This window comes from Rattus norvegicus, chromosome 16, assembly GCF_021556685.1.
Source record: "Rattus norvegicus strain SHRSP/BbbUtx chromosome 16, alternate assembly SHRSP_T2T, whole genome shotgun sequence".
Lineage (NCBI taxonomy): Eukaryota > Metazoa > Chordata > Mammalia > Rodentia > Muridae > Rattus > Rattus norvegicus.
In genome coordinates this window covers 75,750,964-75,765,662 of record NC_141549.1, presented here as the reverse complement: position 1 = coordinate 75,765,662, position 14,699 = coordinate 75,750,964, and the positions used below count along the sequence as shown (strand labels likewise).

Here is a 14,699-nt window from a genome sequence, read left to right as displayed (position 1 = left end):
GACCTTTGGCACAGGCCTACACAGTAATCTTCACAGTAATTCTCCCAAAATTTTCTTTTTGCAAACCCCAAAGCAAGGAAGTTTGGCCTATCCCTGATGTTTATTTAAACTTGCTTCGGTGTGGCATTCCTGAAAGTCTTCATATGGAGTGATGCATGATTTTATCCCAGTCTTCTTATACATGGAGGTCTCTGTCATTGCACTGCCTTTACCTGGGGCTATGGGGGTTCAGACAGCTCTTGGAGACCGTGGTACCATTTTAAAGTGGCTCTGAATTTAAGCTTAAGAAACCTGGCTTCTCAATCAGCTTAGCGTAATTAAATTGAACCTTCATGTAAGACAGCAAAAATCTTTATCAAATCCCCTCTATTCCACAGAAGATATTAGAGAGTGGATCTGTGGTCAAGAGCGGGGAACCCTTCGGTGTGGTCCTCCGGGGTTGGTCAACACTAAAGGTACTTCTCTATACCATGGCTGCCATATTGCAACACATTTGTTCAAACCGGACCCTTCCAGAACATCAAAAGAATGAAATAGCCTTCCAATCAAAATTTTGAATTCTCCTGACTTTTACAAATTCTTCACCTTTGAAAGACAATGTTTTTCCCGACAGAAACAATATGAACCGGGTCGAGGAAGAATACTTCCTACAACTCTTCAGAAAATCAGGACTCCCCTGTCACACCCCCTACAAGACCCCGAACAACCCCTTCCTTCTTTGGGCTGATCCTCAGTTTTTCCTTCATTAAGATGTCTTATTGTGACATCTATTTTCAATTTTTTAAGGCTCGTTTTATAGATTCATGTGAGTGTATGTGTCTGTGTGAGTGTATATGCACACGTGTTGGGGACTGTGCATGCCTATGCAGATGTGCAGACCAGGAAAACAGGTAAGACCCCTTAGAGCTAGAATTATAGGTGTTTGCAGGGTGTCTGGCTTGTAACATGAATGCTTAGATTTGAACTCTGACCCCCGCAGTGAAGCAGCAAATTTCTTAACCACTGTCCAGCCTCAGGTCTGCCTGTCCCTGCAACATAATCTCAGTGTGATTCTGCATGCCTTCCCCCTTGTCCCTCAACTTTCTCTTCAGCCAAACATAATAAAGGCCTCTTGGCTCCTTTCTACCTGAGATCTGCAGACAAGTAGCTTCTCTTCTCCCCCATGATGCTGTAAGGACAGATAGTCATGTCCATCGCAGTAAAGAGTATGCAGAGGCAGGTGGAGTCAAAGGAAGGAGGAGGGACATTCCATCCCTTAAGAGAACTAACTGATGTATTTGTAGTGCCAGGCCTACTCTTGGATGTCTCCATCACAGCAGCCAGAACTTGGAATTCTAGATTCATTTTATGGTAAATTGCAGTCACTTGTGAGTCAAAGTTGGGTTTTTCATGCACATATCCTTTGCTCTTTGACTTCACACAGGGGCCAGATGTAAAGATGAACCAGGTACCATGCAGCACCCAGTCCACTGGGAAGAAGGCTGCCCTGCAGTGAGTTATGTCTCTTTTGAGTTTAGCATGTGCTTCAGAAGAAGGACAACAGGCTAAGGAACAGTGGAGCATAGGAAAATCCATCCTGGCAGGTCAGAAGGTGAATTGAGTTGTCACTATTTCATTGATATAAAAATACTTCATTAGTGTTATCTCACTTGGACAAGTTTATTTTTTAAATACTTTCTAGTTAATTAACCCAACCTTATTTATATTGAGATTCTGATTGGTAATGCTGTGCCCTTCCTAATAGCATGAACACTACATGCTACTATGTTTAACTGCTTCATGTATGTGCGTGTGTGTGTGTGTGTGTGCATGTATGTGTCTGTATGTGTGTGTGTGAGAGCGTGAGTGTGTGTGACTGTGTGTGAGAGTGTGTGTGTGTATGAATGGGTGTCTGCGTGTATGTGAGAGTATGTGTAAGTGTGTATGCATGTGTGAGTATGTGTTAGTGTGTATGTGTATGTGTGAGACTGTATGTTAGTGTGTGTGAATGTGTTAAAGCATGAGTGTAAGTTAGTGAATGTGTGTGTGTTTGTGTAGCACTTACTTGTGTAGTACTTACTTTGAGCATGAAGGCTGCCAAGATCTTTTCAATGCTCACAGAACTTGGTACAGTTTGGATGAGGTTAGTCCCCCAAAGGTTTATATTTGCAAATTTAGTCTTGAGAGCAGAACTGTTAAGAAGCACAGCCTATCAGGGAGATTTTTAGGTCCCTTCAGAAGGAATTATGGGACCCCAGACTGTTTGGGACCCCAGTTTCTCCCTTTTCACAAACTCCTGCTTTCTGCCCTTAGAAAGTGACCTGAAGACAGTACCACACCTTTGAACCTCCAGTACCATGAGTTAAACATAACCCCCTTTCATTATAAGGATGCGGCCTCAAGTATTTTATTATAGTAAAAGAAAACACATCAGTGCAGGACCTAGCACAGCCTTCAAGCACAAAGTGCTTAGAAAACAATAAAGGAATGTAAATGCCAGGCTCTTGACAGCTTGATTAAACATCTGTTTATAGCAGAGGAACACCATTAGCAAATGAACCTGAATCTTCCGTTATTGTCAAGTGGGAAAAGCTAATAGAATATTTCTCTTCCATGGAAATAGTTCAAGTGTGAAAAAAAATTAAAAAAAGATTAAAAAGATTATAAACTGTTTGGCTGGCAATTCTGAACTGAAACTACTTCTCCTGTTTCAGCTTCTATATTTTTAACTAGAATTTAGGGATTAATGTCATCAAATAACATGTCTTGTTGGGAGAGTGAAATATTTGGAAAGATGAGGAAAACAGAAGGAAAAGATGAGTGTTCAAACATCAGATTGAAGGAGACAGTGAACTACAGCAAGTTTTGCGAGGGGACACCCTGAACTTGGGGAGAACTCAGGGCTGCTCTGGGGTCATCCTTGGGATGAAGCCTGTGAAGCATGGTGCTCTCCACAGGAGGTGCACTGCAAACCAGAGGGCTAGTCAGCCAATAGCAGCAACTTCACAAATCCGATTACTTTGCAAAAGTAGGACGTCCGCAGGAACTGGCTGAGCTGTTGGCAAAGTAAAAATCAGCAGACAAGTACAGCGTAACGTTTAGATGAGGAAAGGTCCAGGTTGTGATGGAGCCAGAAGTTATATAATCTAGGAGCTGCATTATGAGTTCCAGCCTGAGGTAAGAGGAACACTGCTTGAGGACAACCTGGACTACATGGTGAGACACTGTCTCAAACAAAATAAAAGACTGCATTGTGAATGCAAAATCTGTTGTACAGCTTTTGGTTTTGAAACAAGTTGTGAATTATAGCAACAACGTACCATATTATATAGTGGTATTTAAGAATTGCTGGCAGAGCACAGCAGTTAATGGCTTGACCTACCTATATGCTGACTCTTGATTTTGTTTGTTTCTGCTCTTAAGAGAGCCTCAGGCTAGCATGAAATGTCTTTGAACTTGTGGTAATCCCCCTGTCACAGCCTCCGGCCTCATCTAAATGCTGTATACCTGGTTTCAGTTCATCTTCCTCCTCCTCTTTTTCCTCTCCCTTCTCCATTTCTTCTTCTTCTTCTTCTTCTTCTTCTTCTTCTTCTTCTTCTTCTTCTTCTTCTTCTTCTTCTTCTTCTTCTTCTTCTTCTTCTTCTTTTGTTATTTTACTAAGAGGGTGGCATAACTTGGACCATATAATTTTTTATTGACTCTTCACATGACAGTCTTTTACTTTTTTGAGAGGCATTCTGTAAGTTTCCTCTGAGATTAAAACATTCCATTCTGCAGGGAAGCTGATTAAGCAGGAGGGCAAACAAGTCATAATAGCTTCAGGAAGTCCCTGAAACTGACCAAATTTACTAGATCCCTTACTGCCAGAGTAAGCAATAGAAACTGCTGAGAGTCACTGTCAGATGAACCAAGCTGCAGCAAAGACTCAAGAGACAAGACCAACTGCTGGGAAGAAGCAGAAACCAGTTGAGCTTCCCTGAAGAGGCTTAGACCAACTGAGCCTTCTGGAAAGGATGTTTTCTAACCTATTGAGCTTCCTACAGGCTGTGCAGTGCAGTCTAGGTTCCCATGTGTCTTTGAATCATTTCTGTGCCTGTAAGCTACCCATTACCCATACTCCTGCAAGTAATTCCAAGGAAACTCATTGGTTTACCAAGTGGAACTTTGGTGGTATATGTACAATGACCTGCCATATGATCCTTGTCTGGAGTGAGAATATGTGTGTGTTTTGTCTCCGCAGGAAGCATTGTGTCACACAACAGAGAGGGAGTCACTATATTGAGCAGTCGTAGGCTTTTGGGTTAAATGATCAAAACACCTCCATCATTAGAGTAGCAGCAGCACATGCCATGTGCAAGATTTTTTGAAAACAATTCATTCCACACCAATCTAGAAACTACCAATTTCTCCTATAGCATCACAGTTTTTTATATATCACTTTTTAAATGGTTGCCAAGGTAAGACTATTTCTTTTGCTTCTTAGCTTGCATAATGAGTGAGTAATGTCAGTGTTTAGGGTGGTTTTCAAATTGGAAAGCTTCTAGAACACTACTTTCTTATGCAAGCTCTTAGAAACGTAATTCCTGTCCCTAGCTTTCTAGAGATTCAAACCTCACTTTCTACTCATGAAGACTATGTAGGCCTGCAAATATATGTGCAAGTTGTTTATGAATGTGTTCTTTGCCTACAAGTTTCCTTTCACCTAGGAATTGAACAAACAGAACCCACAACTTACAACGCTATGTAGAAAAGGATTTGGGGGTATTGCCACAGCATAGCTGAGTTCAGTCTTGCATACTTTTTTTCTTTTATACCTCCACATCTTCCGTGCTGGGCATTTTTGTGTCACGACTCAAACTATAGCTCCAGGTGGCTCACAATAGCTTCATTATTCTCAGAAGTGACTGAAAACTAAAGAGAGCTCCAATAAGCCCAAGATGAATGTATCACTGACAGATCTGTCACTACCAGCTCCCCCAAATGCCATAGCCACTCCACTCCAGTTCAGACCAACAAGAGATAGGGGAAACATGCAGTAAGTCAGCCTTAACAGAGGACATCTTTGTGAGCAACGTGCTGCAATAGGAACAGATTACAGGGACCTTGTCTGTGAAAGCAAAGACACCTCACACTTGCTGGTAAGTATGCTTTTATCTAGAAAAGTCATTTCAAAGAGCACACCTGTCAGGAGCCATAATGGAACAAACGAATAACTAGCAGGTGATCTTCCTGAGATGCTCTGCTTCAGATTATTGTATAATCTGCAACAGGTTCACTCTTATTCGGCAAGGCCCTAGGAGAATTCATTTTAGGAAAGATTCCTGCTATTAATAGGCTTTTCCTGTTATTATTAAACATATATAATGATCACTAAGTAATAACCCACCCGTTTGGAGCAGATCTCTGCAGATATATGAAGATGTGCTGTCTTGTAGCAATGCTATATGGACAAATAGATAACTTCTTAAGTCTTAATGATTATTCTATAAGAATTTCTAAAATTATATCAGTGATTATTAAGCTCTTTTATAGTGGGACGGCTATTAGGTCCTTTTCTGATAGTCAAAATGGCAATGAGAACTCTGTCGGTCTCCCAAGTGTCACCAGTTAATTGCTCTTAGATGGTAACCAGACTTTCTCCTACTCGAGCACATTCCAAGAGGTTGTAAAACAATTAACCAAAGATCATAAAAAGGGAACTAACAATTTATTATAGGTGCTAGGACAGAAGACAAAATATTGACTGGGTTTATCTATACAGAACTTCACTAATAACTTAGTTATGATTTTAAACCTTCAGTAAGCCTGTGGAGCTATGACAGGTGATGGATGTTTAACTAGATAATTACTCCTAATGTATATGCATGTAATAGTCTCTGTTGTAAACTTCTATTTCAATTTGTGATTTGATTTTTGTGTGAATTTGTGATGAACTTTTTAACATGTGATCATGTATTCTGAAATTTGTTTAAGTTCTGAAGACCAAGAGAAGAGTCAAAACTGAGCTGAGAAAAACAAAGCTGAGGAGTCTTTAGACAGAACATCGTTTGGACAGAATTAAACTTAGAAAGCATTTAAAAGATAGGCATAGCATTAGGAGAAAAAACATTGAGAGTAAGAACATTATTGTGACACCAGAACAGGAGACAGCAAGATTAGAAGGAGAATATAGAGGAAAAGAGAAAAAAGAAGAAACTGGAGAGGGCAGAAGGAGCAGGCAGTTTTCTCCTTACCATGGGACAGAGCAGGTCCTTTCTTAATAACAAGGCAGGCTTAGTCTTACTTAAGGAACAAAGCTGTCTTCTTACAAACTTGGGTTTAATTCATTTAGCATTAAAGGGGTAGAAGCTTTTTCTTTCTCTATGCAATAAAGATTGGAGCTCATGTTTCATCCAGAATGAGTGAATTCTTTCTGCACTGGTGCTTGGTCTTTTGCTCCATATGCATATGTATGTATGTGTGTGTGCACATATGTAATTGTGAGGATGCATGGAAGCTTAGCCCAACTGTTGTGAATGGAAATGTATAAATGCGCATGTATGAATCTGTATCTGATCTTTCCTGAGTTTATGCACATTTGCTCATGTAAAAGTTGTTCCTTCTGTAAGTAATATTCTCTTTTCCTGGTCCAACAGAACTTTATTGCTCTAAACTTCCCTCTAGCCCCACAAGCAAAAGGCATCTGGACAAAAGGGAAAAGGTTCTAGCAATTAATCTTTTACTAAATCGCCTGCTGTTTTAGGATGAGGTGCTAAGTGCCAGAGACTACAGTTTCTAGCCTCAGGGAATCCCAGTAGGCAGGTCAGCTACAGTAGCATAGTAACACAGACTTAGATAAGTAAACTTTTTATTATTATACAGCAACCTTAAATGTCTCGTAAGACAAAGTCTTACCCCCTGCATCTCGTAAGACAAAGTTTTCTCCCACCGTTGTCTCAATAAGAACTGACAAGAAAGAAAACCCCCATAGGGTCTGGCCCCTGGCACACACCAAACTACTTACCAGTTTTGTCTGCTGCTTGTAAAATTGGTAGAAAAAATCTTTTAAAAACTATGGTATTGCATAAATAAACTGAAAGTGTATATAGAAGTTTAAGAAGGTCTCCATAACAAAATATCTTAACCCAGAAACCTGAGATCCAGGGTCCACCTGGGTTAGTTTGTCCTATGTCCCTCTATATGACCTGTGGGTGGTTCCTGCTCATACATTCCTCTATCCCTTCCTCTACCTTTACCTTTGTTCACATGGGTTTAGTGAGGAAACTTTCCTCAATGTTTAAGGTAGAGAGTAATCAAGAAAGACATCAGGTGTCAACAGTGAATCATACACACACACACACACACACACACACACACACACACACCCACACTTGGACTCATACAAACAAATATGCCCCCATACATATAAGCACAAAAGCCACATGCACAAATACACAAAATGAAATTCTCCCTTTTTTGTTGTTTTGTACTTTTACCAAAGTGTCTTTAGATGTAGAATTTAAAATATAGATATTAGATACTCATTTCCTCCTCCTACCCCCCCTTCCTTTTGAAAGGATTTCACTATGTAACCCACTCCAGCCTCACACTTGTGATCCTCAGCTCTGTGGGATTTGTGAATAGTTTTCGTTGTACATGGGGAATTCTCTTCCATCATCTTCACTCAATAACTGTATGTCTTCAGAAAGGCAATTACATGTGTATATAAACATACATACACACACATGCACATGCATACATAAGCATACACATATACTCACATGGGTACATATGCAAACATATACACACATAAACATGCACACTCATACAGGCATACACATATACTTACACACATATGCACACACATATACTCATACACACATGTACACTGTACCCACATATACTTACACACACATATATATGCACACACACTTACCAACATGTACACATACATACAAATACACACACATACATGTACACATGTACACACAAATACACACATGTACACATGCACACACATTCTCACACACACACACATACATACACACACATGCATTCTCCTTTGCTCTTAGTTGTCTTATCTTCTCTTCCATGTTTCTTTCTGTTTGTGTCTCTATCCTGCTTTATGTACAGTTTCCTCTGAGTTATTTTCCAGTTCATTTATTAAATCCATCTATTAAGTTATTGTATTTTGAAAATTGCAATCTAATCTTCATTTCCTGAGTTTCCGCTTGGCAATTTTATTGGTGTGCTGTTGCCTCATTGTCCCTGCTTGGCAGATACTACTAATTAGTCTCTTTCTCCTTTCTGTGTAATGTAGTCTATTTTAATAATCTATACTTACAGTGGTCTGATCACTATAATACAAGAAGTGTTGATAGATCTGTTGTTGAATTTGTTTTTGGTTATTTTTGCTCGTGAGTTTACATTTCCTTGTGTATTTCATTATATGGTTTTTGAGGTTTCTTCAATGGTCGAGCTCTGAGAGAAGGAAGCTTGTGACAAGTGTGACAAGAGAGCTATTTGTTTCCAATTTAGATTCAATATCTAAAGTATTTGGCACAAGTAGGTGTTGGGGTTTGAGAATTACTGGTCTAAAGGTTTTGTTTGTTTGCCTTTTATTCCCACTCAAATGATAAGATTTTGGCTTCAAAACTGCAGAAAAAATTTCATTTTCAACTTCTCAAAGAACATTCCCCTTGTTACAGAGTAATTGAAATAAAGACATCTCCCCAAGAAGTCCCTTTGCGGGTGGGTGCTGGCTTATATTAAATTTATGCTTACTTCACCAGCTTGGCTCAATTCCCACCCCTGTGTGAATGGCCCTTGAGGTTCTACCCCTAAGTTTCTATTTCTCCCCCTCTTCCCCACAGTGCATGGCATCCTCTAGAGGAGAGACCAATTGTTGTCAAAACAATTCTCTACTTCCTTCCTTGGCTCTATGATTTTATTTTACGCTAGAAATTCTTTTCTATGTGTCTTCAAACACGTAATATTATCTTGAGGATTGAAATCTATTATTTAGTCTTCCTCAGAGAATTAGTTTGAGAAAAAATAGATCACATTGCTACAAAAAAAAAAAGGATAGCTTCAAGGAGCTTCAAGATAGATGTTATATCTTCTCTTCACCCTTATATTGTGTTTTAGAATTTCGAATAGAGAAGATCCTTGAAGTCTTTCCCCTTGTGATCAATTAGTAATCCATTGAGAATTGAAGCTGCAAATACTTAAGCTCAAAACTTGCTTGGTAGATATCTAGTTCTAGTTTCAAAATCAGCATTGAGAGCTAAAACATAGGGCATTCTGTTATGGTTGTGTGCCACCTTTAGCCAGCAGCACTGAATGGGAGCTCACTGTGGTAGTGATGCATACAGTAAGTAGCATTACCAGCCAGTGGAATCGACATGCTGTTCAGATTTGTCCTCATCTGATGCTCACCACTCTGATCTGATCTGATGTAGGTGATCTGATGTCACCCACAAGCTTTTTCTGTCCTTCTATCACAAGATACCCACGGCAGTCTACTTCTATTTCCTGAGAAGTGAATGGGTCTTTGGTGTTGTTCATCTGGACACTGAAAAGGTGTTTGTCTGGCATCAAGACAAAGAGAACCGAAACGCTATGGGCTTTTCACCAGCTAGTAAATGCAAATGCAATAGTTAAAATGTACCGGACAGACCACACATGTAGACCTCTGATTTTCAGCACAGAAAGCCACATCCCAGCTGCAGTTGAGAGTTTCCTGCTGAGGACGACGCCTCTTGTGCCCCTCTAGCGCCTGCCCCTGTTGCAGTACCTTCTGCAGGACATTAAATGCCATTGGTACTGCTGGCTTGCATCAGCAACTCAGCCCTCTGAAAGGTTCTGTGGCTCCATTGCAAGCATGTGAGAGACTCTTGTGACCATTTCCTCATGCGTAAGCATAACCACCCTGCCAGGTCTGAGAAGTCTTTTTGGGAAGGTCAAGAGGGTGAGAAGAAAAGCGTAGCCACTAATAAGTTTCAAGTGCTTCTAGAGGAAGCTGTTTTCACAGAGCACAGGGTCGCACTCACTCTGGGGACTCACATTCTTGCCTCTTCATCGCTGTGTGTTGGTAGCAGATTGCCCTGGTTCCCTGTCAAGCCCTTTAGTGCCTATGTCCCCTTCTTGGTGCTGTTTCTGTCCTTCCCACCAAGGCTCTCACATTAGCATCCAGAGGCACAATTTAATCAGAAGAAATCAGTCAGCCATCATTGGGTTGTTTCTAATTACCCTGGCAATGTATTCCAGGTCGAATATCACAAATCTGAGGGAAATCTGAATAAAATCTACCTTCTTTTCCTGTTAATTGTTTGCGTCTGTCACCGTCTTTTGGTGGCTATACCTGATCAACACACCCACACACTTTGAGCTGTGCTTTATGACTGGCACCTGTGACGGGCAGGTAACTGTTCTGATGATGTTCTGAGTAGTTCAGGAGTAGCTCAAATGCATTTAGAGCCAATGCCCCTTTGAGTGAGACTCACACCAGTGTCTGATAGGTCAGCTTGCCATTAGACATTCAGGCTCTATCCTCAGGTCCTGCTAATGCTGCTGTTCCCTGGATACATACTGCATGGGGCCCCAAAAATTGCTCACAAATGCACAGACCACCAATTATTGAGTGTTTCCTCACTCATAATCACTCCCCTACTGTAGACCACCCCTCTCCTTCTCACAGAAACATCCCTAAGCCTATCAACAGGGAGATTTGAGATCTACTCTTCTGTCCTCTCAAGCTTCACTACCTCAAGAATAAACATTTTCCTCTGAAAAACTTGCTTCAGGATAATCACACTGCACGGAAGTCAGATCCGGCTCAGTGGTAGACCTAGATTGATACCCTTTGCATGGTGTGTCAGAGTGTCACCATAGCAACCAAGCCCATTAAAGAAAAGCAATTTCCTTCCGATCAAGAGAATGAAATCTCTTGCCTGGGTAGAGAACTGACATTCCAGTTAGATAGGTCAAGGCCTGACTGAGGGACCACCCCTTGGAAGATGGGTTCCCCATAACCCTAAAGAGAATGGAGGGCTAATTAGCCCCTTAATTGGATAATGTATTTGTCCTTCCCAGAACCCCTTCCTTCTGGTGCAGTCATTCCATACCGTTTCTGAGTTTTGGTTGGGTCTGCTTACCTTTTTCTTCTCTTCTGTTTTTGTTTTGACTTCTACTAGAACCTAAGGATAATTTATTCTGGTACTCTGGGCTTCCTTACTCTTTCTCAAAGGCTCCCCTTCCTGCCATATGACTGTTTGTCACTTCCATGACCTCAGTAATGACCCAAAGGACATGTTTTTTTCTAGTTCTCTGCTCCCCTTTCATCCTCCTGTCAAGATTTATTGCTTGCCAGCCCTGGGATTTTTCTTTAAACTCTGTCCAATGTCTTCAAGCTTCCCTTTGAGTCCATTGAATGGTTTTATTGAGACTAAAAATCCCAAGACAGGACCCTAACTTCTCTATCATATTATGACCACCAAGGGGCTCCCCAAAATTTTCAGTGACAAACAGTAGGAGGTGAAGGTTTTCTTTGCATAGTTGCACTTTCTAGGTCATAGTCAGCCTTATTCCCCTCCCTAACCTCTCTTCCTGCCCCCAAAGCTACCTGAACAAACACCGCCAACAAACAAATACTGAACAGCAAAGCGGTTAAAAGCAAATGTGAATCCAAGGTGATTGCAGGACTCGTAATGGACTCTGTAATGAAGACAATAGGGAAAGGTGGTAATTTACAGACCAGAAGCAAGTGGAGAGGACAGCAGATCAAAGATCTGAGAGAGATCTGTGGGGATTTGAGAGGTTCTTGCTTAAGGCAGTTATTAGATACCAAGACTCTGGCTTCCCCAACTAAGATGCTCCATAGGACATCCTAGAGATAGGACCTGGACCAACACCATTGGTTAAAGTTTAGTGACAGTGAATCTCCAGCCTCCTGTGCATGTGAAATCCCACTGTCAATCGCAATTTGTTTTTCAAGGGCAGATTGCAATTCAGTGGAATTCAATGAGGTAGATAGCCACAGACAATCTTTAACCAATTCCCATAGAACAGGACTTATCAAAGACCTCCCCGAGTGATGGGAAAATACTGTTTTCTGATATAGAGGTGTGCTTGTGTAGTTGGTAGCAATGTGAAATGTTTTCCATTGTGCATTGCTCAGAGGAACAGAGCTTTAGGAACAGTGACAAAGGTGTCTTTATATTGTTATTCTTCACACAGGCCACTGCTTCAAATCCATTTCTCCAATGTCTGGTTCTCTCTCTCTCTCTCTCTCTCTCTCTCTCTCTCTCTCTCTCTCTCTCTCTCTCTCTCTCTCTCTCCTGTCTTCTTTGCATTCTATTTGCATAACTGAAAGTCTTATCTGAGATCCTTCTAAAATAATGAAATTCCCAACAGAGAATTCATCTCGGGGTCTAGAGTGGGAGGGGGAAGGAAGCATTAATTGGTGTTTTTCACCATTAAATGGTTTTCCTTCCTTCTAGCTTCTACTTGTCAATATTTCTGTAAATATTGGCTCAGTTAGGGAGCCCCTAAATACACTGATTTACCCTGCCTTTTCCAAACATAATCTGATGAGTTCATATCTGAATCTCTACTGAATACAAACCTTGAGGATATATTCACCGCTCATGTTTACTTTAATTTCTAATTAAGGAGGTATTGAAATATATATATATATATATATATATATATATATATATATATATATATATATATATGTGTGTGTGTGTGTGTGTGTGTGTGTGTGTGTGTGTGTGTGTGTGTGTGTGTGTGTGTATATATTATACGATGAGCAGACTCCAAACCTTAAAACTCAGGCTGGTGTGACTGGGTTCCAGTCAGTCAGGCAGTGTGTGGGAAAGCACACAAATCATCCTGTCAGAGCAGTGTTTGGTGCCATCCGGTGGCTGTCCTCCATTCCACCAGAACTATAGCTGGAGTGAACTCCAGACAGACCCTGGTGCTCCTACAGTACAGAACAGGTATTAGAGGAGACTTTAGAGCACCAGGCTGCACTGGCCGCCTCACAGTAAGTGAGGAACCTGAGTGCACCCACTTCCTTCAGTGCCTCCCGTCCAGCAGTGCTGTCCACGTACAAAGTGGACCCCACTAACTATTATTAACGATGGAACGTTTTCTCTTTATCCTCCCAGAGGCCCCTGGGGCCCCGGTAGATTACGCTGATGGAGCTCACTTTGTCGACATAGCATACAGCTCTCCTTGTTGTGAGTTTCACTTGACAACGGAGTCTTGCTGGCCTAATAATGGAATAAGCCAGGGCGTTTTAATAGCGAATTTGGCACAGACTGGAAATGCCTGGTGGGTGGTGAGGGGGATAAGAGGGCTGAGGTAAAAGCAACGGACAGAGAAAGTTCAACACAGACCCTACTTGAATTCCTCCCACACCCTCTCCTTTTCTCAGCTCAGCGGGCACGGTCACTACAGGAACTTATTATGATCTGCTTCCACGCTCAGTCGGAGGCCAGAGAAAGTCTCGCTTCTGCCTTCTCAAAAGTGCCTTCAGCTTCAAGCATTCAACATCCTAAATGCCATATTTGGAGTACTGTGTTCTGAGCTGGGTCATAATACATGGCCCCAAATATTTTCAAGCATGGGGCTAGTGAGCTGTCTCCTTGAGTAAAAGTTCTTGCTGCCAAGCCTTGACGACTTGAGTTGTGTCCCCAGGACACACGTGCTGGAAGGAGAGAACCACCTCCCTCAAGTTGTCCTCTGACCTTCACATTTGTGCTGATGGGAAGGAGGAACTTAGCCAAACAGGCCCAGACACACTGCTGGTGCATGCACCCTTGATAGCCAACCTAGATTCTGCCAGCATGATTGAAGACGGCTGACGCTGGATCAGGTGATGGAACGAGCCAATGAAAAAGAGACCGTGCCACATCTGGCTACTTGAGAGCCAATGAAATGCTGGAATGGGAGGTATAAAGGTTTGCCCAGTTCCTGCAGTAAACGAGTCTGCTTTTGCCCCTTGCCTGACTCCCTGAATCTGTGTGACTGACTCTGCACTGGGGTCGTAAGCAACACTGCAGCATGTGTGCACGTGCACACATACAAATAAATGTGTTAAATGCTTTTAATGTCAAATATTGACTTGATAAGGAGAGACGAAGTACCGCTGCAAGGGGAGAGGAAGACAGGCAACGGTGACTAGTGAAATGGGGAAATGCTGTGACCCGGGGTCTACAATAGACTCAAAGGCCAGGGAGACAGATTTTGTTTCAGAGAAGAGAATAAAGGTGAGAAACTACTGAACACATCTTTAGCCAGGCAAGGAGATCCAAGAACATTCAGTCTGAAGTCTACTGATTTTCTGATGAAGGCTGCTCAAGCTGAGTGTGACCCAGTTTCTCAGGCCTGTGAGAAGCCAACTTTACATTGTGTTTGACTTGCGGTGAAGACCAGTGTTTTCGCTTAGCTTTTAGGAGGCCAAGAATAGTGATTTGAAGGGCCTGTGTCTGGCCATGGGTAAACAAGGGGCAAGTCTGAATTTTGACTCTTTGGGAAGTTGTGGTTCTTTGCAACAAAATGCTTTCAGGACAGAACGGGAGAGAGGGTTTTGTTTCACAGGCACTGTATCTTGGGGAGATAGGACTTGGGATAAACTGTGTTGAACAATGATGGCTAAGCAGAAGAAGTAGGTAACCTGGGCAAAATACAGATACCCTGAGCAAGATGCAGGTACCCTCCTGGGCAAGATGCAG

At 41.7% G+C, this 14,699-nt stretch overlaps 1 protein-coding gene and 1 long non-coding RNA gene across 1 annotated transcript in view; both read right to left on the bottom strand.

Annotated features, from left to right (window-relative positions):
- Erich1 (glutamate-rich 1) overlaps window positions 1-14,699 on the bottom strand; it is a gene marked incomplete at its 5' end in the record, with an annotated part of 52,793,804 nt that overhangs the window by 7,898,701 nt on the left and 44,880,404 nt on the right.
- The window catches only part of LOC108348419 (uncharacterized), a 68,069-nt gene that overhangs the window by 42,945 nt on the left and 10,425 nt on the right, over window positions 1-14,699 (bottom strand). The gene's annotated exons all lie outside the window — the stretch shown is intronic.